This window comes from Triturus cristatus, chromosome 8, assembly GCF_964204655.1.
Source record: "Triturus cristatus chromosome 8, aTriCri1.1, whole genome shotgun sequence".
NCBI classification, from domain to species: Eukaryota; Metazoa; Chordata; class Amphibia; order Caudata; family Salamandridae; genus Triturus; species Triturus cristatus.
This window is the reverse complement of record NC_140591.1, coordinates 71,448,624-71,472,283: the sequence shown is the minus strand read 5'-3', so window position 1 is coordinate 71,472,283 and position 23,660 is coordinate 71,448,624. Positions and strand designations below refer to the sequence as shown.

The window sequence follows — 23,660 nt, the reverse complement described above, 5'->3', positions numbered from 1 at the left end:
ATGCGTTCTCCATCCGTCCACCAAGCCCATGCCCTCAAGGAAGTCTGGTAGCCACCGCTGCACAGGTCTTATGTCTCGCGGGGATGGCGATCTTGCATTCCGGACACCACTGCATTAAAATCGCCGCCCATCATAAAGAGGCCTTGTGGAAAGGACAAAAGTACTGCGCCATGATCCTTGAATGCATCGCCTATATATCTACCCCGGTTATCAGGCAAATGGATTGGACGGTGAAGGGGAACGAGTTTTAACTAAAGTACCCACTCCTCGTGACCCAGATGTAAAGCCAGCGTGCGCCACCAACTTATACCCTCCCCTATTCATTGCTTGGCATGTGTTCCCAATCAAATGCGTTTCTTGCAACAGTATAACGTCTGTAGTCTGCTTTTTGATGTATTGAAGGACCATGCTACGCCTGACCCTGTCGCCAAGCCCATTGACTCATCTCCAGCTGAGGACTCTAACCCCTACATCCAACTGCGTACCCATCTGAGCTAACATGAGTAAATTGCTCCTGCACTGCATTACAGCTCTGCGTAGTCGATCGAACAAATCCTACATGGATTCCTAAACTTAGCAACAAGAACATTCCCTCCCAACCACCCCCTTCCCTGCGCCCCTGCACTCCGGGCTCCAAACTGCCCATATTCAAACTGACAGAGTGCCTGTCACCCCACAAGGTAACTAAAGGTCGAAAAGTGGGATACGTGGCGCCCTCCCCCTACCCCCATTTCACTGAAAATACAACCGTACAGTCCCTGATATGCACTCAGTATGACACATTACAATATATTTGAGAAGGGTCCATGGCAAATGAGAATATCACTTGACGGGTCCCCATGTCCGGCCCTACTCCCCAACTAAGCAAATCAGCATAGAGGCCCAAAGCAACGCCGCCCCCGCTCCCCGGATCCCAACCCCCACCTACCATACCCCCTACTTCATATGAAGCACTGATCAGCGACTCTCCAACCAGTCCGCCGCAGAGTCTGGGTGTTCGAAGAACCAGGCCCTGCCATCCGCCCCCACTCGGAGCCTGGCCGGGAAAAGCATGGCGTATTTGTATCCTTTGTCCCTCAGTGCCTTTTTGATCCCCAAAAAGGAGCGTCTCTGCTTCTGAACTATCTGAGTGTTCGCATTTTTGTACTTCAAGGGAGGTCCTGCTCTTGCGTGCTGGAGTATTACTTTGCGGTCTGGGAAATTGAGGACCCTGGCCAGGATCGGTTGAGTGGGGGCCGCCGGCTTCGGCCAGCCCCCGGGAACTCTGTGGGCCCTCTCGACAACAAAGAATTTTCCCAGTCCTTTGGGTTGCAGGTGGTTGGGGATAAGATCTTCCATGAAGAGATCTGTGGCCTGCCCCTCTGATTTTTCTGGAACACCTAGGATTCGCACATTGTTCCGCCTCAGGCGTCCTTCATAATCATCCAGCTTGGTTTCTGCGATTTTCCCGAAGGTTTGCAAGTTTTTGACGTCCAATTGAAGGTGGGAGGTATCTTCCACTAGGCTTGCAGCAGTGAGTTCGACTTGTGTTTCATTATTCTTATTCATGTCTGCCTGGAGAAGGTTGACCTCCATGGTTATGGCGTCCATCTTCTGTTCTAGGGAGGTCTTGATCCCGGCAATCGCTGCCAGGAGGTCTTTGAGGGTAGGTTCTGGCTCTATGTCCTCTGATATCTCACTCCCCTTGCCCGCAGGGGAGGGATCAGGCGTCGATGGTTTGGGGTGTGGGTACCTGTCCAATTTGTTCTGTTGTACCGGTTTTTTCCCCCTAGTTGACAACATTATATCCCACTACCGCGCCACAGGCATGAGTGGTACACCAACCGGGTAAGTCAGTAATCACCCAAAGGCGGTTCTGTAATCAGGAAGAGAGTAAGCAAGGGTTGATAGCGTCAATGCACAGGCCTTGTGCTCTCTTAATGTCTGGTTGGGCCCACCCACACCCTCGACGAGGCCAGAAGGTCAGAATCCAGGGCCCGGCACTCCTTAGCAAGAGCAACGATGGGAGTCAGACAAGAGGCGTCATCACCAGAGCGCACCGAAAGGGCACAGTACAATCACCATCCCAGTATCTGCGCCAGGGAAACAAGCTGCTTTCTGCGCACCCCCAAGAGCTGTGTGCACACCATAGCACAGTGGGCGGCGCTGGGAAAGTTATTGTGCCTCTGGGCAGTGTGCGCTAACTTTGCGTAGTTTTCATGGGTGGGTGCTCGCCTCGTAATCCGGCTGGACGGGCCGGCCGACGATCGTGGGCCTAATGTGGTGGGCCATGTCTCACCTGTGCCAACAGGAGGGCTGTCGACCTTGTTTTCCCCCGCAGCTTTCCGTCTCAGTTGGCCGTTGTAGTATTTGGGCCTCAGGCCCACATGCTGGTGAAAGGATACACACAGACACTGGAGTTGTAGTTGGATAACTGGCCCAGAGCACGTGCGCTCGCCCCCTTTTTTGCCAGTGTCACCTGACTGGTGACACCTGTGGTGGGTGGGTGTTCAGTGTGTGTTATAGCATGCTGGAACACTAGACTGCTGATCGGAGGATCACTACATCCCTCCCAAACTTTAATAAAGGTCAAAACACAAAGAGTCCGAACCTGTGGGAGAGAACACAAATTACAAAGAAAAATATAAGTCCGTGATAATGACTTCCACGTAGTCTCTTCGCTGATGGTCAACTGCCGGCGAGGGTATCCTTGCAGCCGGGACCACTCTGTCTCCTTGGCACGATGTCCGGGTGGTCTGTGGATGTGCTCGTTTGGACTTGCACTGTGGAAGTGTGCTTTACAGTCTCCTTGCTCCTGTACAGCCGTCAGTGAAAAGTGTAGATGGAATGATGGTGGACCATTGGTGTTTTACTTTCCGCTGTATAGTCCTGGTAGAGGTGTTTCCTCCAACTGGTGGTTGTCTTCTAACAGGATTCACAGTTGCAGGATATCCCTCTCACGGATACCCCTCTCTCGTGGGTGTCCCCTCTCACTGGACGACCCGGAAGCCCTTTGCTGCCAGGCTTCCACTGGATGGGTGGACTGCCGCCTTGTCGCTCCAACCGTGTTGGAGGAGTCGCTACGGGTCCTCTCTCCGTGTCCGAAGCTCCACCTGAAAAGGGTGTTGTTGGCACTTGGTCCTTCACGCGCTACCTCTGTTCTCCCAGGATCTCCAGAGCAAGCTTCAACGGTCCATCTCTCATTTAGGGACCCACTGCCACCAGTGTCCCTGAGGCCTCTGCCCCTTGGATATCCACGGTCTTATGTCCGTTCCATCCCAGAGGTGGTTGTTACCAACGAACCGGCCTGCTCGCCTCTGTCGTCCCCGGGTGACCTTTGGGGTTGCACATAGACGTGTACTCCCAGTGGTGCTGATGTTTTCCAGGTACTGAGTTCGGATGTCCATGCACCTTTTCACTTTCCTCTTCGGGTGTTTCCCTTCTGGTGTGTGTTGTGTTGATCTGTCACGCACACCTCTTTGCTCTTCTCCTTTCCTTCTTCTTTCGTCGTGGCGTCATGCCACTCAGGATCTGTCTTTCTTTTTCCTTTCTTTGCGACGCGGTCCGGTCTTCTCGCCTTCTTGCTCGTCCTTACCAGGCTTCTCCGTGTAGCGTGCACTCTACACGTTTCCCTCTGGTCTTGTCCCAGAACTGGGACACTGTCTTCTTTTCACTCTGTGACTGGACCGGTTGCCGAGACCTTCTTTCTCACGATTACTTCTGATCTCAAAGTGATGTTGTTGGACCTCTCGTCCGTCTCTTTCTGGTCCTCTTCGCGGACCTCTCCTGGGGTCCTCTTCATTGACATCCCCTCGGTCTTCCTCTTCACTCTCGCTCTGACCTCTTGTAGGTCAGTATCCTCCTTGCGCCCATCTGGTGGGTCGGCTTCTTCTTTGCGACCCTCTGGCTGGTCGGCTCCGTCCTCCTTGCGACCGTCTGACAGGTCGGCTTCTCCCTTGCGACCATCTGGCTGGTCGGCTTCTTCCTTGCGACCATCTGACTGGTCGGCTTCTCCCTTGAGACCAACTGGCTGGTCGGCTTCTTCCTTGCGACCATCTGGTTGGTCGGCTTCTCCCTTGCGACCAACTGGCTGGCCGGCTTCTTCGTTGCGACCATCTGGCTGGTCGGCATCTTCCTTGCGACCATCTGGCTGATCGACATCTTCCTTGCGACCATCTGGCTGGTCGGCGTCTTTCTTGCGACCATCTGGCTGGTCGGCGTCTTCCTTGCGACCATCTGGCTGGTCGGCTTCTTCCTCCTTCTGCGGGTCTTCGTGCTTCTGGTGGTTGTGCAACCACTTCTTCTCTCACAATGCTTCGTCACGCTTCTGACTGCGCCCTTTAGTTGCTTCGTTGGATGCCCTTACTGCACCTTTCCTTCAGTCCTCCATTCCAGGAGCTGTAGCCATAATTCCTGTGCTGCTGCGCGCTTGCTTGGTGCTGGGTTCCTAAATCAGCCTTGTCTTTCTGGTGGTGCTCCTGTCTCTTCCTTACTGCTGCAGCGACAGCCTGTGGCCACCAGTCATCGCTGCACTCTCTCCCAGGTTGACTTCAGTGCTTCTGGAGGGCTGCGCTCTTCTTCCCTTCTTCGGGTTCCAGTTCGCTGTCCTCGTCTGTCTTGGCTAACGTACCCCCAACTTCCTCTGTGGGGAGCTCCTGCACTCCTGGAGCGTTCCTGCGTCACTCTGGCATGGCAAGTCTCTTGCGCACTCTTTGTTTCGCCCACCATCCGAATATGTTTGTCCCGGTATGCAGAACATGTGCGCTAACTCACTATCGGTTGTGTGTTGTAATGGCTATCTCTGCGGTGCATCCCTTGTTGCCACCTAAGTGTATGCATTTGCCCTGTTTGTCCACTCTCTCCTGCCTTTCGGAGGCTCGCTGCCCTTTGTTAGTCCGCTGCAATAGTGCTTGTGCTCTTTACCTCCCCAGCACGTTTGGGCTGTTGCAGCTCCCTCTGTGCTGCCTTATTTTCTTCCTGGCACACTGTTGCCTTCCAGCACACTAGAACATGTCTTTTTTCGTTTTGTTTATGGCATGTAACCTTGCTGGCAGTCTTCTATTTAGTGGGCGCAATGGTGCACTTTGGCCACTAGATGGCAGTGTTGCTTTCCCATTCAAAATCCTGTATGCTCGGCAGCTTCTGCAGGCTTTGTGTGCTTTCCCTTTCGGGCATACCATGCACCGGGCACATTGAGGCCTGCCCCCGGACTCCTGCCAGTCTCACATTCAATACCCCATGAGCGGGCACATCCTCGGACGGCCGCCCTGCAGCAGGACCCCCTCTACCTTTGCGGTGAGTCTTTTGCTACTTTCGGTTTTCCCGGGCCGTGCAGGGGGCGTCTCTTCCCCTATGCGGGGTGGGCACCCGCTGACCACGCACTGCCTGTAGGCTGCTCTCCCCTGACCGCACCAATGCCCACTGCTGCTTCCCGGGACACACAGAGGCGGCCAGGCGCCACACAAGGACTCCAGCCTCACTACGGTGAGTGTCACTTTTACTTATAACGTCTTCCCGCCCCTCGCAGCAGGCCTTTGCTTTACACGGCTGCGCAGGGGGGGTTGCTGGTTCGCTTCGTTACCTCACCCCACCGCCACCGGCTCTCTCCTCATGGCGTGCGGGGTGGGAGAGGTTCATGTTGCACCCGGGGCTGCTCGCTTGGGTTGTTTGGCCTTGGGCACAGTCCACTCTTCCCTGCAGGGTGCAGAGGAGTGGGTTGCTCCTCCACTCTCCATCTGCCTCCCAACGGGCTCGCTTTACTGCCCCTCATTTTTACGGGCTTTCCTTCTGCCCACTCGCCACTTACTTCCTGCAGACTGCGGCAGTGGCTGGCATCCTGGTAGTCCGGCCCCGCCTGTTCTTTCTTCTTCCTGCTGCTGTCGCCTTTTCGCAGGTGGAGCTCTACCGACGCGGGGTGGGCTCCCGCTCGGCTTACTTCACACCCCGAGGGCTCTTTCTCACACCCTTCGAAAGTCCGGCGTGTCTGGCGCTTGGTTGCTTGGGGGGGTGCAGTCAGCAGCAGGCACTACGGGGTTGGGGTGGGCACCCAACTTCGTCGCCTTCACCCCGGGGCACGTTGCACGCCCCGCGGGTCTTCACAGCGGTGCGGGGTGGGCTCCCGGTCACCGTCTTCACGCCTGGGCTCTTCACATGCCCTGCAGGCGATTAGCCATCCCTTGCTAATCCTCAGGGGGTGCCCCTTGGATGGGCATCTCTCCCCCTCACCACCTTCCAAAAGGCAGCTGCACATGCGGGATTCACCCGATCATCGCCATTGTAGTATTTGAACCTCAGGCCCACATGCTGGTGAAAGGATACACACAGACACTGGAGTTGTAGTTAGATAACTGGCCCAGAGCACGTGCGCTCGGCCCCTTTTATTGCCAGGGTCACCTGACCGGTGACACCTGTGGTGGGTGGGTGTTCAGTGTGTGCTACAGCATGCTGGAACACTAGACTGTTGATTGGAGAATCACTACAGCCGTCTCCCTGGTCTTGTGATATGCCTCCGCAGGCTGCACCATGATGAGGGAGGGGAGGCGGGAACTCCCGAACACCTTCGGTCGATGATGCCACAGTAATGCGTTGTCAGCCGAGGGATCGGGGGCCATTCACTGTCTGTCGCTCCACTTGGAGCCCCAGCATCCGCTCGCCCACCGGGCCTCGGTCAATGAAACACCTGTTCCGGGTCTCCAGGCAACGCTGCAGGTCGATCACAGTCGGGACACACACCATATACCACCCGGTCACGGACTGTCAGCATAGGTGCCAAAAGAAGGAGGTTCGCTCCCCACCTTCACAATCACGTGAGGTCCCGGCTTCTGCACCTCGCCCGGGCCTTGTCCCGGTCTCGTCTCGGTCGCGGCCAGATCTCCGCCGTCTATCGGCACCCAGGGTCCGACGTTGCGGGATATCACACCGGACATCTTCCTAACAAGGGAAAGCACGATTGCGCCATGGATCTTGGTGTCGGATAGATGGGGGAATGAGAGGCTCGGCAGAGCTCCGCTAAGCGGCGGCCATCGCGCTCCGCGGCTTAGGCACACACCGCGGGAGAATGCAATTTTGTTCAATAATTTTTTAACAGAGTCTGTTTTCCTCCTTCAGTGGTATATAATCTCCATTCCAGACAGGAGGACGGTTGGGGAAGGTTCGTAAGAAGCCACACCAGAGCAAAACTCCCAAGAAGGTGTGAACGCTCGTCCCCTAGTCTATGGAGCAACTTTCTCCTTAACTTTAGGAAATTTCCAGGAGCGATCTTAAATTTGACAGAACAGAGAGCAGGGCCATTTTGACCTTGCTCGCCCGGATATACACTGTGGGTAATATCCCCCAGATCACATTCACGCACACTTCACTTTCTAGCTGGTCCTGAGGAAGCGCCACGGATCCGGTTGGACCGCAGGGGCGTGAAACATGTCGACCACATTGACCACATTGTAGTTACCTTTTGGGACATTAAGCCCACCAAGGTAACACCCAACCTACGGGTTTTTTAGCCTGTCAAGGGTGCCAACCCCCCTTTTCTATTAAATAATATCCTTTGAGCAACCCTTAGACATTTTTAATATATCACGTCACACACACTACTGCACCACTATATTTTTAGGACCCATACCACACACCCGCATGCACCAGACGACGTTTTCTCTAAAAAGATCTCCGCTAAAGTGATCCTTCGGGGGACCCGTAGGGCATTGCAGCGCCGGCCCGACCAGGAGCAAAACGCCCGATGATGAAGCATGACACCTCTCGGGGTGTGTGAGGGCAACAAGAGAAAAGCTCTGCTTTCCCTCTCGACCCTTGGGTCTCATATAGCCTAGGACCCTCTTTACATACATTTTTCTGTTTCCTTTCTCCTCTACTCCTTTGGAACAGTGTCTCCTCATTTGATTGACATAGATGATATACGGAGTACAGACACTGGACCATAACAAGCTCCTGGTCCCCCCCGTCTTTTTTACTATATAGATATAATCCACATAAACTGAAGCTTACATGAAACTTATGGACAATATCATTTTGTCCCCCGCTCTCTAGATCAACCGTCGGGTTCTTTCACCCACTGATCATGTAACGCCGAGGCGATCTGTTTTTTCAAATACACTTTATCGGGATACAGGAGTCTTTTTCCCCGCTCCCCTTGGCAGTAGTCCGCTCTCTAGATCCATCGTCCTGCTACACCTAGAGATCATGTGACATCCAGTCGGCTTTTAAAAAGTTTCATTGGTATGCAGCAGGTTTCCCATTATGGCGGATCCTTACATCCGTTAACTTCATCTGTATCAGGTAAGAGGACTTCGCTCTTTGTCGCCCACATCCTCTCCCCTCTCGTTAAGACAGACAATTTTATCTGTTTTTCTCGCAAAGTAACGATATATCGTAACCCCAACTCTGACATTTTTTTTTTAATGTTTAGAACGTCACGGACATCTCAGTCATTTTACGTTTGGCACATCCGGGGCCATCTCTACATTCCAAAGGTGTCTGGCCAGATCGTTTAATACCCAAAATTCATAGCCTTTTAAAAAAACAAGCCCAGATAAGGTATATTCACCCCCTGTTAATTCTTAGCTCATTTCTCAATCAATCTTCAGAGATAGTACACGATTTTCCAACGACATTAGTCTCACTCAGACTGTTTTGTCTTTGCAGAGTGGTGCTACTACCTTTTCGCTATTTTGCTCCATCAGGAATTTTCAGTCTCCGCCTGAATTGATTTCGGACATTATACTCGGGTGACTCACTTTACAAATCAAATCAAATCAAAATCAGGTGTTTGTTAAGCGCGACTACTCACCTGTAAGGGTCTCAAGGCGCTGGGGGTGTGGGGCGGGGGCGGTTCGCAGGTTCTTGTCCATCAAGGAGGGGGTCTGTCGAAGAGCCAGGTTTTGAGGTTGCTTGCGAAGACGGGGAGCGAGTACGGGCTTTCCGAGAAGCATACTAAAGTTACTACACAAGGTATTGATGTCATTTTACATCCTTATGTTAGTAATTACCCCACTTGTTCCTTTTTGCGCAACGGTAAACCGTACACTACTATCTGAGATTCACTCTCCCTACATAGAGTAGTGTTGACTGCCTTTTGACAGCCTACCTTGGATATAATTTTCTTCAAGTCACAAGCATCGACTTAGACATTTATCATAGAAGAAAGGAATCAACTTATAGTGTTTGACTTTTTGCTCACTAGTAATTAAATTCAAATGTGAATCTAACGGTATAAGAAATGGACTGTCCAGATATCGATAATTAGTGGGCATTTTCCAACCAGTAAATACCCTTTAGGCTCAAACTCCTTGTAACACACTATCTATGTTACAAGCACAGATTTATACACTTATATAATTATAAAGAAATTATCATTTACTGTCATAGCTTCAGTCAGTATCATTACGAATTAATGTAATCGAAGTGTGAATAAATTAGCACACAAAGTAGACTGCCTTGATATCCATATCTAGATTTCACCCTCCATAAGCATTTCAAATATGTTTTCCCTGTCTCCATCTCACAGGTTCAAGCTACTTTCATATCTATATATAGGTCGGCTGTGATCAGCACATCTCCAGACCTTCATTCAAAGTTGATACTGCTGTCATACCCAGCAAGCCTTATCCACTGTTGTCGTAATCTTCGCTACCTAGCTATCCTTAGTCACATCTATTCATCTGCTTCATCAATGTCCTCCTATCCCTTATCTTTCTCTCTGTTTGATTCCTCACCTTTATCGGCATACATTATTTCTCTAGACTTTCTTTCATCACGGGTGTCTAACACCATCCTACATACATCTATGGTGATGGTACACATTTGGAGGTTGTATCCTTTGGTTCTTTATCTCTCCTTGAGTTTTACTTCTGGCAACTACTATTAGAATGTAATATTTGAGATATCTTTGAACTCAGTGTGTTTGAAGAATTGTGTTTTATAGAATTTTTATTGTCCTATAGGTAAGATATGTGGCCCTCCGGATGAAGGTGCTATTAGTGCCGAAACGCGCGTTGGGAAGATCCATCTTTTAGCCACTCTATATCAATTGTTCAAGTTTTTTCCTCTGTATTGTTTTCATTCTGTTCACATAATTGTATTTATGTTCTGTTTGTTTCGAACTAATTTGTGGGTTTTGTGACATTTGTGTTATTACTGTATTTTTCTGAAATCATGTTGCATCAAAACCATGTATTTTTCACAATATCATTTGAACAAAAATTCCTTTTTTTAATTATAAATGAATAAAATATATTTCCAATATGTTTTAATGTAGTTGAATTACATTCACACTGAGTTCTCTTTATTATGTTGTCTGTGTTTATGATTGTTTGAATCAGTTTAACTTGTGACTGCCTAGGATTTTTTTCGATTGAAAATGCTGAGGCCCCCAGCTCCCGTCTGAGCGCCGAGCCACGGTGCTCAGACCAATCACAGAGCTGCATTGCAGCATTTTGACTTGTCAGGGGAGCCTGGATGCTCACCAATCACAATGCTGCATTGCAACGTTGTGATTGGTCAGATGAGCCTGGCAGTGCTTCCTGGTTCAGTCGAGTCCAATGGAGGAGAGACAAAGGACACGGCGATACGGTAAGTGTTTTTATTTTTTATTTTTTTACATCCCTCCCACTCCCCCACCCCACCACCCACGGCTGCCATTGCTATCCTTTATTTCATGAATATAAAGGCTGTCTGGATCTTCATTTCACCTCATGCCTCTTTCTTCCACCTCCCTACACATGCTATCTCTTTTTCACATGAATACTGAGGCTGCCTAGGCTTGATTCCACCTATTGCTTCTTTCTTCCACCACCCGACACTTCCTGTTTCTTTATCTCAATTTTATAGGTTCTACTCTTGTCGCTGTCTTCCTTTTTCTCTTCCTCCCTTTTTGTTCCTTTTCTGCTTTTCTCTCTATTGGTCTGGGTCAAAGCCTCATCATGGAAAAGCAGTCCTTGTCTCCAACAATGATTGTTGGTTCCATAACCTGAGCAAATTAAGCACTGCTTCAAGATCCAGGGCCAGAGGTACTATGCATTTTACCGGGTTAAAAATAGACTATCGGGCCATTTGCATCCAGTAAAATGCATTTTCCTATGTACAAACCCTATTTTGCAAGTCGGTAACCTATTACTGACTCACAATATAGGATTTGTGAGTCGCTATTAGGGAGGGGTGTGCCAAGGGCATCCCTTTCTGATAGCGGTCCGACAGACCACTGCCCACTGTAAATAAAATTAAACAACATTTTTCATTTTTATTTTTGAAATCCATTCTATTTTCCTTTAAGGAAAACATGCGGCATTTAAAAAATAAAAGCTGCTTTATTTAAAAAGCAGTCACAGACTTGGTGATCTGCTGACCAGAGCAGGCCAGCATCCCTGTAAGTGCCAGACTTTCCCATTGAACCGTAAATTGTGACCTGCCTCCCATCAGCAGGCTCCGAACTCAGGACAGGTGCTTTAATCCACAGTGAGGACAGGAACGTGCTTGTTACACAACAACTACCAAGGAATCTGGAGCACTATATATATATTTATATATATACAACCTTTTACATTCTAGTATCAATTATAAACGAGGAGACACCGGTGCATAGAGGCCTGTGGCACTTGCTCGTGTTCTCGTATTTTATGCTTTGTCCCTGATGTTTATGTAGCACATGCTGTTTTATTGATTACAACTGTTCAGAGTACACATGTGAATGCGGACGATATATTCCGCATCATGATGATAGGATCCACTTGGATAGCGATTTTGCCTTTGTACTCATAGACGTTTATGAAATTACCTAAATTAGTCTTTCTTTGTCTAATGTGTTGTTTAAAGTAGATGTATATACTAGATTTACATTTTGTTTTGTGCATCATACTGAACACGTTAATACGGTTCGTATCAGGGATTGATAAAGTTTTATTGAAAATTTCTATTGATGAAGAGTATCAATATTGCACAATACAGCCAATTGGGTTTGTCGAATATGATAATATTCATGCAAATAATATTTACGGAAGCAATGTATATAAGAAAGCAGTTTGCATATGCAAGAGTACATCATATATGCTAAGAATTATGTTTGCTTTTGACCATTCCAAGATGTCCGACATAGAAACATGGTTGGTCCTTTTTCACTGTTTGCATTATAGAATAAGTTGTCTCGTGATTGGGTGTAACATTTCACGTGATCAAGGTTTTCTGAACCGAAACGCGTTGTGGAATAAATGGTGGTACTATCATTCTCCCGGAGTTCTGCGATTTTCTGAGAGCGCGCTTACCAAAGTGTGACGGTGTGGATATATCTATATATATCTATCTATCTATATATATATTCACTGAAAAAACCATAGGTTTCACACACGTTATAGTCAGGAATTAGCATTTAAAAAACCTTGCAAATTCACTTAAAAAACCATAGGTTTCACACAAGTTATAGTTAGCTGTACATTTCACTCGTAAAAAACCAATGAAATTCCACGTTATAGTTAGATCAGGTAACTATAACTTGCGCGCCCACAATAAACTGCTGATGACGTCACATATTACATCACTCATGACATGGTCAGTGACATCACTCATGACATCAATGATGACATCTGAAATGACACATTGTGGATTGCGGTCGCGCAAGTTATAGTTACCTGATCTAACTATAACGTGGAATTTCATTGGTTTTTTACGAGTGAAATGTACAGCTAACTATACCTTCTGTGAAACCTATGGTTTTTTAAGTGAATTTGCAAGGTTTTTTAAATGCTAATTCCTAACTATAACGTGTGTGAAACCTATGGTTTTTTCAGTGAATTTGTACGGTTTTTTAAATGCTAAGTTATGTATTTATTTTTAATTTTTTTTTCTGGTTTTTCACCGTGCACACACCCTGCGCGCACGGTGAGCTTCGCGCACCGCGCGCGCGCTGTGGGCACTCGATGCGCTTTGCGCACCGAGCGCCCACGTTGCCCATTTCGTGCCGTGCACGCCTCGCCATTTTTTAGAAAATATCAATTGTTTTTTTCTCCCTTGGGGGTCCTTACATTTATATATTAAATGTGATTCTTAATTCTTTTTATTTTTTTTTACCGTATGCGTACGGTAAGCTTACCGTACGCGCACTCCGCGATTTTTAAAAAAAATTATTACATTTATTTTTCGTACTTTTTGGTCCTTCGTGGACCCCCTGACAAACGCTAGGGGGTCTGCAACTCTCTTCGCTGCCCCCTTTTCACGTTATCCACCTTTGTTTTTCAGAGCGAGAGACAGAAAATGGCGGCCAACACTTTCTGATTTCGACCGATTCGAAGGTTTACAGTCATGTAACGACCAATCAGAATTGAGCTCGCGCACGGCACCGTACGCGTACGGTAAGCTTACCGTAAGCGCACGGAGCACGCTTACAGATATATATATTGATTTAAATGCTATTTTCTCAGGACCTACTGAACAGATTTACACCAGACCTGCAAAAGGCACGTCCCTGACCTGAGGACTACCTCTCTGCCCAATTTCAAGTAATTCTGTTCAGCCGTTCGGGCTGTAGCTCGGACTAAAGGTCCTATGGGAAAATGCATGGGGAAAACGTGTTTTGGGACCCCCCTTTTTTCTCAGCCCCCGCTTGACGAATCCCCCCGAGACTTTCAGGGTAGGAGCGGAGCGTAGCGCCCCACCTATTTTGAAAAATTCGCGAGGATTCGTCAACCGGCGCCAAAGTTATTCCAAATAGAATGTTGCGGATTTCCTATGGAAACACGGTCCTGACTATACCTATCTACTGGCGACCGCCAGTAGATAATATATGTATATATATATATATTATCTACTGGCGGTCGCCAGTAGATAATTATAGTTAGGACCGTGTTTCCATAGGAAATCTCAAAATTCTATTTTGAATAACTTTGGCGCCGGTTGACAAAACCTCGCAAACTTTTCAAAACTAATGGGGCGCTCCGCTCAGCTCCTACCCTGAAAGTCTCGAGGGGATTCGTCAAGCGGGGGCCGAGAAAAAAGGGGGGTCCCAAAACGCATTTTCCCCATGCATTTTCCCATAGGACCTTTAGTCGAAGGTACAGCCCGAACGGCTGAACAGAATTACTTGAAATTTGGCAAAGAAGTAGTCCTCAGGTCAGGGATGTGCCTTTTGCATATATGGAGTCAATCTGTTCAGTAGTTCCTGAGAAAATTGCAGTTAAAGAACATAAATATCTATAGCCGCGCACCGTGCGCGCACCCTAACGTGCGCGAGCGTAATTCTGATTGGTGGTTACATGTCAGTCAACGTTCGAATCGGTCGAAATCAGGAAGTGTCAGCCGCCATTTTATTTGTTTTGAGTGCGAGAGTGAAAAAGGAAGGTGGCGAACGTGAAAAGGGGGCAGGGTAGAGAGTTCCTGACCCCCTAGCCTTTGTCAGGGGGTCCCTGAAGGACACCGAAGGCAGAAAAAATCATTTGAATTGTTTTTTTTTTAAATCGCCGGCTGCGCGTACGGTGAAAAACCCCCCCAAAAATGTTTTTAATACGTAGCTTATTGTAAAATAAATATATCAAAAATATAATAATAAATACATAACTTAGCATTTAAAAAACCGTACAAATTCACTGAAAAAACCATAGGTTTCACACACGTTATAGTTAGGAATTAGCATTTAAAAAACCTTGCAATTTCACTTAAAAAACCATAGGTTTCACACATGTTATAGTTAGCTGGACATTTCACTCGTAAAAAACCAATGAAATTCCCCCGTTATAGTTAGTTCAGATAACTATAACTCACGCGACCACCACTCTATCAAAAGGATGATGTCATCAGTGATGTTATGAGTGATGCCACTGACCATGTCATGAGTGATGTAATATGTGACGTCATCAGCAGTGGATTGCGGTCGCGCGAATTATAGTTATCTGAACTAACTATAACGGGGGAATTTCATTGGTTTTTTACGAGTGAAATGTCCACCTAACTATAACATGTGTGAAACCTATGGATTTTTAAGTAAATATATATATATATATACAAACACACACACACACACATATATATATATATATATAATGCCCTGCACCACCGCCATTACGCGCTTCGAACTACAGGAGGCCTTGATCTCATGACCCACATGTGGAGTACCTTCACCTTTTTAACCCCTTCACCGCGGCAGGAATTCCGCCGCGGCGCTGGGGGGGGGTTTGGGGGCAGCGCGGTGGTGCGTTGCTCGTGACGGAACCGCTCCGTCACGAGCCACGGTTGAGCTGTGCTCATGACGGAGTGGTTCCGTCACGTCTCCGCCCACTGCGCTAATCGCCCGCACAGGCGGGGAATTAGCGCCGCGTGGGCGGAGCGGCCGCCAACGGCCGTAGCATGACGGAACCACTCCGTCATGAGCACAGCGCAACCGTGGCTCATGACGGAGTGGTTCCGTCATGAGCGGGGAAGGGGTTAAAGTGCAAGTGCCAAACGCATGACTGATTTGAGAGGTAATCATAGACATAAACAAACAGTCAGTCACAATCTGTGTATTCATCCTATTAGTCCTGTTTAAAATCACTGTATAAATACACAATAATTTCAAGGAACACAGTCATCAGATAAAAACAGTATAGATATATATTTATGAATATATAAATATTTAAAAGGCATCGCATCACTAAAATTCACTGACTATAGAAAAATACATCATTCTAAAATCAAGTCAAAATCAGTTAATTGAGCTCCTGCGCCTCTATTCAATACAAAAAAACTGATGTTGTTTGTTTTAAATTTGTCTGCAGTTATCAAGAAAGGAAATAAAGTAAAACTTTTGGCTTACAAGGATAGTAGTACCGTGGATGTGAAGGGGTTGATTGGAAATAGGAAATCCGCAAAATTCTATTTGGAATAACTTTGGCGTGATTGACGAATCTTCGCGAAAAGTTCAAAACTTTTGGCCAGCTCCGGTCCGCTCCTATCCTGAAAGTTTCACGGCGATTCGTCAAGCGGGGGCCAAGAAAAAAGGGGGGTCCCAAAACACGTTTTCCCCATGCAATTTCCCATAGGACCTTTAGCCGCAGCAACAGCCCGAACTGCTGAATGGAATTACACCAAATTTGGCAAAGAGGTAGTCCTTAGTTCAGACTCGTGCCTTTTGCTTAAATGGTGTAAATCCGTTCAGTAGTTCCAGAGAAAATGACAGTTAAAAGTACATATATATCTATGGCCTCGGAGGATCTGCGCACCCTGAGCGCACCCTCCCGATCACGAGCTGAATTTTAATCGGCTGCCAACACTCTGAATCAGGAAGTGTTGGCAGCCATCTTGTGCCTCGGTAGAGCCGAGGCACAAGAAACCCCCCCAAAAATGTCGCAAAACGGGAAAAGGGGGCAGGGTAGAAACACCCTGACCCCCTAGGGATCCTGGCGATAGAAAAAAGAATTCAGCGCGGACTCCCGCGCTAAATATGCTAATTTGCCCCCAGGGGGGCCAAATCCCGGGGGCATAATGAAAGAATAGTGTGTGGGGGGGTCCCAATCCCCCCCACACTGCCCCGGGGACCCCCGGGGCTTTAACATAATATAGGCGGGGGGCTCATGGCCCCCCTGCAGACCCGGGGACCGCCACCCCCGGGGCTTCTTTAAAATGGGTGGGGGGGCTCTCAGGCCCCCCCAGCCCCGGGGACTGCCACCCTCCAGGGCTTGAAAACATTTGGTGTGGGGGGGGCTCTCAGGCCACCCCCCGGGGCAACTTCAAAATGTGGGAGGCGGGCCCCCCTCCTGGAGCCCTGTATAGGCCCTGTGGACCCCAACCCCCAGGGCCGGCTCCTGCAGTGTCCCAGGGTGCCCACCCCCGGGACACTGTAGTTTGCAATGACAGGGCGGGAGCCTCGTGGCTCCCGCCCTGTCATTACAAACTGCTTTGCTTCATTGAAGCGAGAGCAGGGAAACCTGCTCTCGCTTCAATGAAGCAAAGCAGATTGCTTTTCCACATGGTGAGCAGCATGTTAGCTGCTCCCCATGTGGAAAAGCAATGCCGGCTCCCGCAGGACACAGGGAGCCGGCTGGGACTGTGGGGGGATTGGGGACCCCTCATGGCCCCCAACGAAGAGGGCCAGCCCCAGGGGATGGGCTATTAGTAGCCCGGGAGGGGGGCCACTCCTAAAAAAATAAATTAAAAAATGCCAAAAAAACAAACGGGGGATGGGGTCCCCGGGGCCATACGTGGCCACAGGAGGGGGGCAAGGCAGCCCCCCTCCAAAATATTTTTTTTTTTTTAAAAAGGACCATGCCCCGGAAGATGGGGTCCCCCGGGCAAATTATGGCCTCAGGAGGGGGGCCACGTGGCCCCCTTCCCGATTTTTTTGTTTTTAAAACAAATTGGGGGCAGGCCCTGGGGGATGGGGTCCCCAGGGCCAATAAATTAGAAAAAGAAGGGGGGCTACACAAAGCCCCTTCTGAAAAAAAAAAGAAAAAAGAAACGGGATCGGGCCGGAGGCCATGCCCCCTCCTTGCACCACTCTGCAAACGCGCCCCCTGACGCGTTTGAAGAGGGTGAACTAATTCCCATTGAATACTGGGGGTCCCTGGGGGCCAACTAGCCCACCAGGAACCTCCAGTATGCGCCAGGGGGCTGCTTTGCAGAGAGGTGTAATGAGGCCATGCCCCTTTTTACACCTCTCTGCAACGCAGCTCCGTAGCGCTTACTGGAGGTACCTGGTGGGCTAGTTGGCCGCCAGGGGACCTCATGATTCAAGGGGACCTAATCCCTAACTTAAAACGCGCCACGGGGTGCGTTTGCACAGTGGTGAAGGTTGGGGGCAGGGCCTGAGGTGATATGTGTGCAAATATGCACTGTGGCACGTTTTAAGTTGGGGAATTCATTCCTCTTCAATCCAGAGGTCCCCTAGGGGCCAACTAGCCCACCAGGTACCTCCACTAAGCACCACGGAGCTGCGTTGCGGAGTGTTGTAAAAAGGGGCGTGGCCTCTGAACACCTCTCTGCAATGCAGCTCCCTGGCGCATACTGGAGGTACCTGGTGGGCTAGCTGGCAGCCAGGGGTCCTCAGGATTCAAGATGACTTAATCCCCCAACTTAAAACACGCCATGGGGCGCATTTGCACAGTGGTGAAGGTAAGTGGCGGGCCTGAGGTGATATGTGTACAAACACGCCCTGTGGCCCGTTTTAAGTTGGGGAATTAATTCCTCTTCAATCCAGAGGTCCCCTAGGGGCCAACTAGCCCACCTGGTACCTCCAGTAAGCGCCACGGAGCTGCGTTGCAGAGTGTTGTAAAAAGGGGCGTGGCCTCTGAACACCTCTCTGCAACGCAGCTCCCTGGCGCATACTGGAAGTACCTGGTGGGCTAGTTGGCCCCCAGGGGACCGCAGGATTGAAGAGGAATTAATTACCCACCTTAAAACGCGCCACAGGGCGTGTTTGCACACGTCACCTCAGGCCCCGCCCCCTTCCTTCACCATTGTGCAAATATTCCTCTAAAATCAGCCGAACTACGAATTCCGATTTACTCACCTGTTATCAGGAGAGAACCCAGTGCTGCATCTTTTAGCCCTGCACTGACCCTGAAAAGTAATTCTAAGCGTACTTACCAGTAACTTGTATTTCCTTCCATAGGAATCCATTGTGTGGTTTTCAGCAGAAAAGTTTCTAAGTGTCTATTTTCACAAACTAAAAATACTCCTAAAAGATCGTCTGTATTACTTAAACACATTCTTTCAACTGTTCAAAAGTCATCAGTTAGCAAAGTGTGAGGAACACCTTCCTCATCAAAGATTCTCTCCAAAACAGCAATAGTAGTCCTGGTCGTCATGTCTCTCATGAATTTAATTATCAACCACCTCGAATGAATATCCACTATAACGGCAGCAAACCTTATTTCACTAGACAATTCAGACAAAGGGCCTATGAAATTCAAACAAATAGTGCTCTAGGTTTTCCCAGGATCATCGAGCTGACCTGTAGCACCCTGATTGCCAACCCTCAATCTTTTCCCACTCTGTTTACAAAAAACACAACCTTCTACCCAACTTTTTACGTGGTAATCCATCCCAGGCCACCAGAATTCTTTCATTCTCCTGCTGGTCATCCCCTTCCCTAAGTGTCCTGCATGAGCTATACCAAATATGTGCTACCTCAAACCAACAGGTGGCACAAAATGATCGCCTCTCATAATCACATCCAGTCCACTCATCGACAATTCATCCAACACCTTCCAAAAGGGCCTAGCTGCCACAGACACAGTTCTTTCTCTCAGAGCTCCCTTTTTGATCATCACAAGTGACCAAGTAAATGCACCCAGACCACAATCCAACACATCATGAACCAACGCAACAGCCTCTTCTAGATCTAGACTCTTCACAGTGGTCTTGTCCACAGTTTCCCAGCGCAAAGAGATGCGCGACAGACAGTCTGCTTGTGAATTCTTCTACCCATGTATAAATTCCACGTCATAAAGGTATTCTTGTAATCTGGCTGCGAAACGGGCCAACCGTGCAGATCCTTTGCCAGCACCACCTGCAGATAAGATCTTGATCAAAGGTTTATGATCTGTTCTCAATACAAATCTCATGCCCCACAAATACACACAAAAATATTCTGCATCCCACGCCGCAGCTAGAGCCTCCCGTTCGATCACGGAATACTTCCCCTCAGCTTGCGTAAGGGTACACAAAGCAAACGCCAGAGTCTTTTCAGCTCCAATTTGCTTTTGTGATAAAACAACACCAATCCCTGTGGCACTAGAATCAACAGTTAAAAATGACTTACATTTGGTATTAAATGAAGTTAGAATAACTGCATTAAATATTTAATCTTTGATGTTCTCGAAAGAAACTTGTTGTTCCTTCTCCCACGTATATTTGTTGCTCTTGCATAAAAGCTTCCTTAAGTTTTCAGTTTTATCGGGAAAACCTATTACAAATTTAGAATAATATTCTACGAAATATAAGAAAGATCTTAACTGGTCTTTATCTTTGGGACAAGGAGCAGATCTTATCGCCTCCAATAAATTGCGCTTGGGTGCTATTACTTCATTAGATATATAATAGCCCAAATATTCCACTCGTTCAGTTAAAAACCACATATATCTCTGTTTACTGTCAAACCCACCTCCTCAAGCTTCCTTAACACCTGTCTTAAAATAGTGTTGTGCTGTTCTACTGTCTTCCCTGAGACCAAAATGTTGTCTTGAAAATAAACAACACCACCTAAACCTTCAAATATGCTTGCCTTCATCCTCTGAAACACACTCGCTGCTGACACTAAGCCGAACCACATACAAGTATATTGGTAAGTACCCTCAGAGGTGATGAAAGCAGTCAACAATTTAGAATGAGGGTGCAATTTGATCTGATGGTAAGTACATCTCAGATCAATCTTAGAGAAGTACTTCCCACCACCAACCGATTGCTAAAGCTCATTGATGTTCAAAAGAGGAAAAGTGTCAGTCACTATAACACAATTAAGTGATCTCAAGGCGACGCAAAATCTGAAGCGGCCATCAGACTTTTGCTTTATGACCACCAGAGAAATCCATGACGAAGCTTCCACTGTTTCTATAACTCCCTTCTTCAACATGTCTTCCAATAGATCTTTGAGCTTATCTCTCACAGAGATCGGGACCTTCCTGAGCTTGTGTTGCACTGGGATAGCATAATGCTTAAGAATGATTTTATGAGTATATCCCTTTACATAACCCAGCCAGTCTTCAAAGACTCTGTGCGCTTGGCATAAGATGTCCTCTAGCTGAACCTCATCCACCATCATGACCTGACAAGGTGACCTCGGATTTATTACAATGTTACGGTCACACTGGTGCATCCAACCAAGCATGGGCAGACCTTCTTTAGCAATGTAGACTATACGTTTGGTACTTCTTGTCCCAAAACATATGGAACCGGCCACGAACCCCACAATGTCTGTGGATTAACCTTGGTAGCCAACTGGATTGATGTTTTTGGACTGCAAAGAGACATTTTCCCACAATTTCTTAAACAACGATGCAGGGGTTATGGTGAACAGGGACCCTGAATCGACCATGAGTTCTACCTCTTACCCACACACATTAAATACAGCTGTCGACCTCGTAAATCTCTTTGCATCCTCACCACCTCTTGAAGTTGCACCATTCAGGGTCTGGTCCACCACTAATATTCTATCTCTGCTCATTTGTTCATTTTCACACTGTTGCACCACATTGACCTTAGGTTTATTTTTGTCAGCTGTATAACCTTGTTTACACATGCGTGCATAATGGTCCTTGTGCCCAGACTTCCCACAAACTTGATCTACGGTAAAGCAATGCTTCGAATATGCTGTATGGCACTGACTCCCACACTGCATACATTCTCTCACTTTGCTCCTAGATGCCGTGCCAAACATTCCCTTAGAGTTTTTCTTTGAAACTACACTGACTTCCCCATCTTCTTCCTTGAAAGAACATTCTAAATTGGCATCTTCAATATTAGTCTTTCCTCTTCTCCCCAACTCCTTGATGCACTTTTGGGATTCTTCGATGACTTTAGCCATGTCTGCCGCTTCCTTCAATGAAGGATCTTTGACAGCCCAAGGTCTCTCCTGAATTTCCCCCTCTCGACATTGTACTATTAATTGGTCCCAAATCAGTTCCTCAGTCGTGACACCAAAATGACATTTCACAGATAGTTCCCGCAACCTGGCAACAAACTCATCTATTGATTCATTTTCCGCTTGAGGTTGAGTATAAAATGTATATCTTGCCATTACTAGATTAACCTCTTTAGCAAATCTAGTTTCTAGTCCTTTTATTGCTTCTTTATAGACATCATCCATAGGTTGACCACTTGGACCAAGAGCTAGAGGTAAATATTTAAAAATGCATTGGCCTTTAGTGCCTAAAGCACTAAGCAACAATGTCTTCTTCCTTGCTGGTGAAAAGTTATGACCATCTAAAGTGGTAATATAATCATCCAATATTTCTACCCAATCTTCCCATGCTATTTTCGGTGTGCCAGGATGCGCTAAAAACATAGGCGGCATCATTATACTGGTTTGCATGGCCATGATGTCCCCAAGTTGTCTAAACGTAGTTAACTCACTAGTGCCATTCAATAAAAAAAAATTAAATGGAAGTAATAGCTGGGCAGACAGAGTTTGCAGGTAAGTGTTACCCAAAACCTCATGTTACCTTATGGTGTGCAGGCCACCGTAGATAAGCCTGCACAGACTATAGCCAACAAGCGAAGGTCCTTGACAGGTGTGCCGATCACCATTTAAGATACATGCTTGCACGAAACAGGCAAAAGCAGGAACTTAACGATGAGTGGATGCGGAGATTCACGTACAAGGGAGTTGCTCCAAATGCAAGATGGTGACATGTAGACATTGCAGCTAACAAACGTAGCAGCGTCACCAAGCGACGTGGACTGAAAACAACCCCCTGCGTTCCAGTGATGTGGACATTGCTGACGTGAACAAACTGAACGATTCTCCTGTCACAAACCCAGGACGAGACTCCAATAGTACTCCAGGTCAAAGCACCATAAGACAAGTACCTTTCGTCGAATAACAGAGCAGCTGATCACCTTCTCAGACGAAGCAAAAATCCAACAGCAAGGACACTTCGCTAAAACATCATGTCTCCTTCGTGGAGACTCCGGGACAATATCGGAACACGAACCACCAGGTTGTGTTTCCCTAGGTTCGTGTTGAAGATCGATGCTGAAAATGTTGTGATGATGGTTTGTCAAAGAACCACAGGACAGGAATTAGGTTCGACAAGAAGAATTACTGGTGAAACACAACCTGGCGCCAGACCACTTCGAAGAGCCGGTTTAACAAAAATGAGGTAACCTTGTGTCCCTCAGAACCTGGGTAAGTATAAAAAAGAAGAGCCAGCAGCAACTGACTCAAATCGAGTGTCGTAAGCCTTATATTCTGAATAGGAATACAAACAGGTAAGATTCCATCATAACACTTAACTTACAGTCAATGTGTAAAGTATTTGTGCAACACTTCAAATAGTAACACAGTGAAAACACACCACAAAAGGAGCCCACAACAGATTTAGAAACACAGTGCAAACTTTAATAAATATAACAAGACCAGAAAAACAAAAATCCAATCAGTAGAACCGGAGTTATTCATTTTTACAGATTTCAGTGAAAATAGTGCCAAAAAGCACAACGCGTCAACTATGTTTATCTAGCCACGCCATACTGGGACAAAGTGACAAGTTTAGGCTGACCGCAATGGAGTGCGGACTGTCTACGTGGACCCAGTTAGGCCCGCTGAACAAAGTACCTTTAAATCTGGATGGGCGGGCGTTGTGAGGATCCAAGACGAAGATTGCGATGCGTTGGTTCTGAGATGCAGCGAGGCTGCAATGCAATGTCTTAACTGCTCTGTCTGAGTTTTTTACTTCCAGGACATGTAAAACTCAAAAGTATATGTCCTACTTTTTAAATACACTGCACCCTGTCCTCTGGGCTCTGGGCTGTGCCAGACCTACACTAAGGGTAGCTTATATGAACTAAACAGGAAAGTTTGGGCCAGGCAAAAGGTTTATTTTGCCGGGTCGAAATAGGAGTTTAAGCTGCACACACAGGCTCTGCAATGGCAGACCTGGGGCATGTTTAAAGGTCTGCGTAAGTGGGTGGCACAATCACTGCTGCAGGCCCACTAGTAGCATTTAATTTACAGGCTGCCCTGGGCACATATAGTACCACTTTACTGGGGATTT

The 23,660-nt window shown here is 47.6% G+C and overlaps 1 protein-coding gene and 1 long non-coding RNA gene across 4 annotated transcripts in view; one reads left to right on the top strand and one right to left on the bottom strand.

Annotated features, from left to right (window-relative positions):
• The window catches only part of CASR (calcium sensing receptor), a 606,327-nt gene that overhangs the window by 54,830 nt on the left and 527,837 nt on the right, over window positions 1-23,660 (bottom strand). The gene's annotated exons all lie outside the window — the stretch shown is intronic.
• Window positions 1-23,660, top strand: part of LOC146801354 (uncharacterized) — a 463,543-nt gene that overhangs the window by 174,175 nt on the left and 265,708 nt on the right. The window lies entirely within an intron of this gene.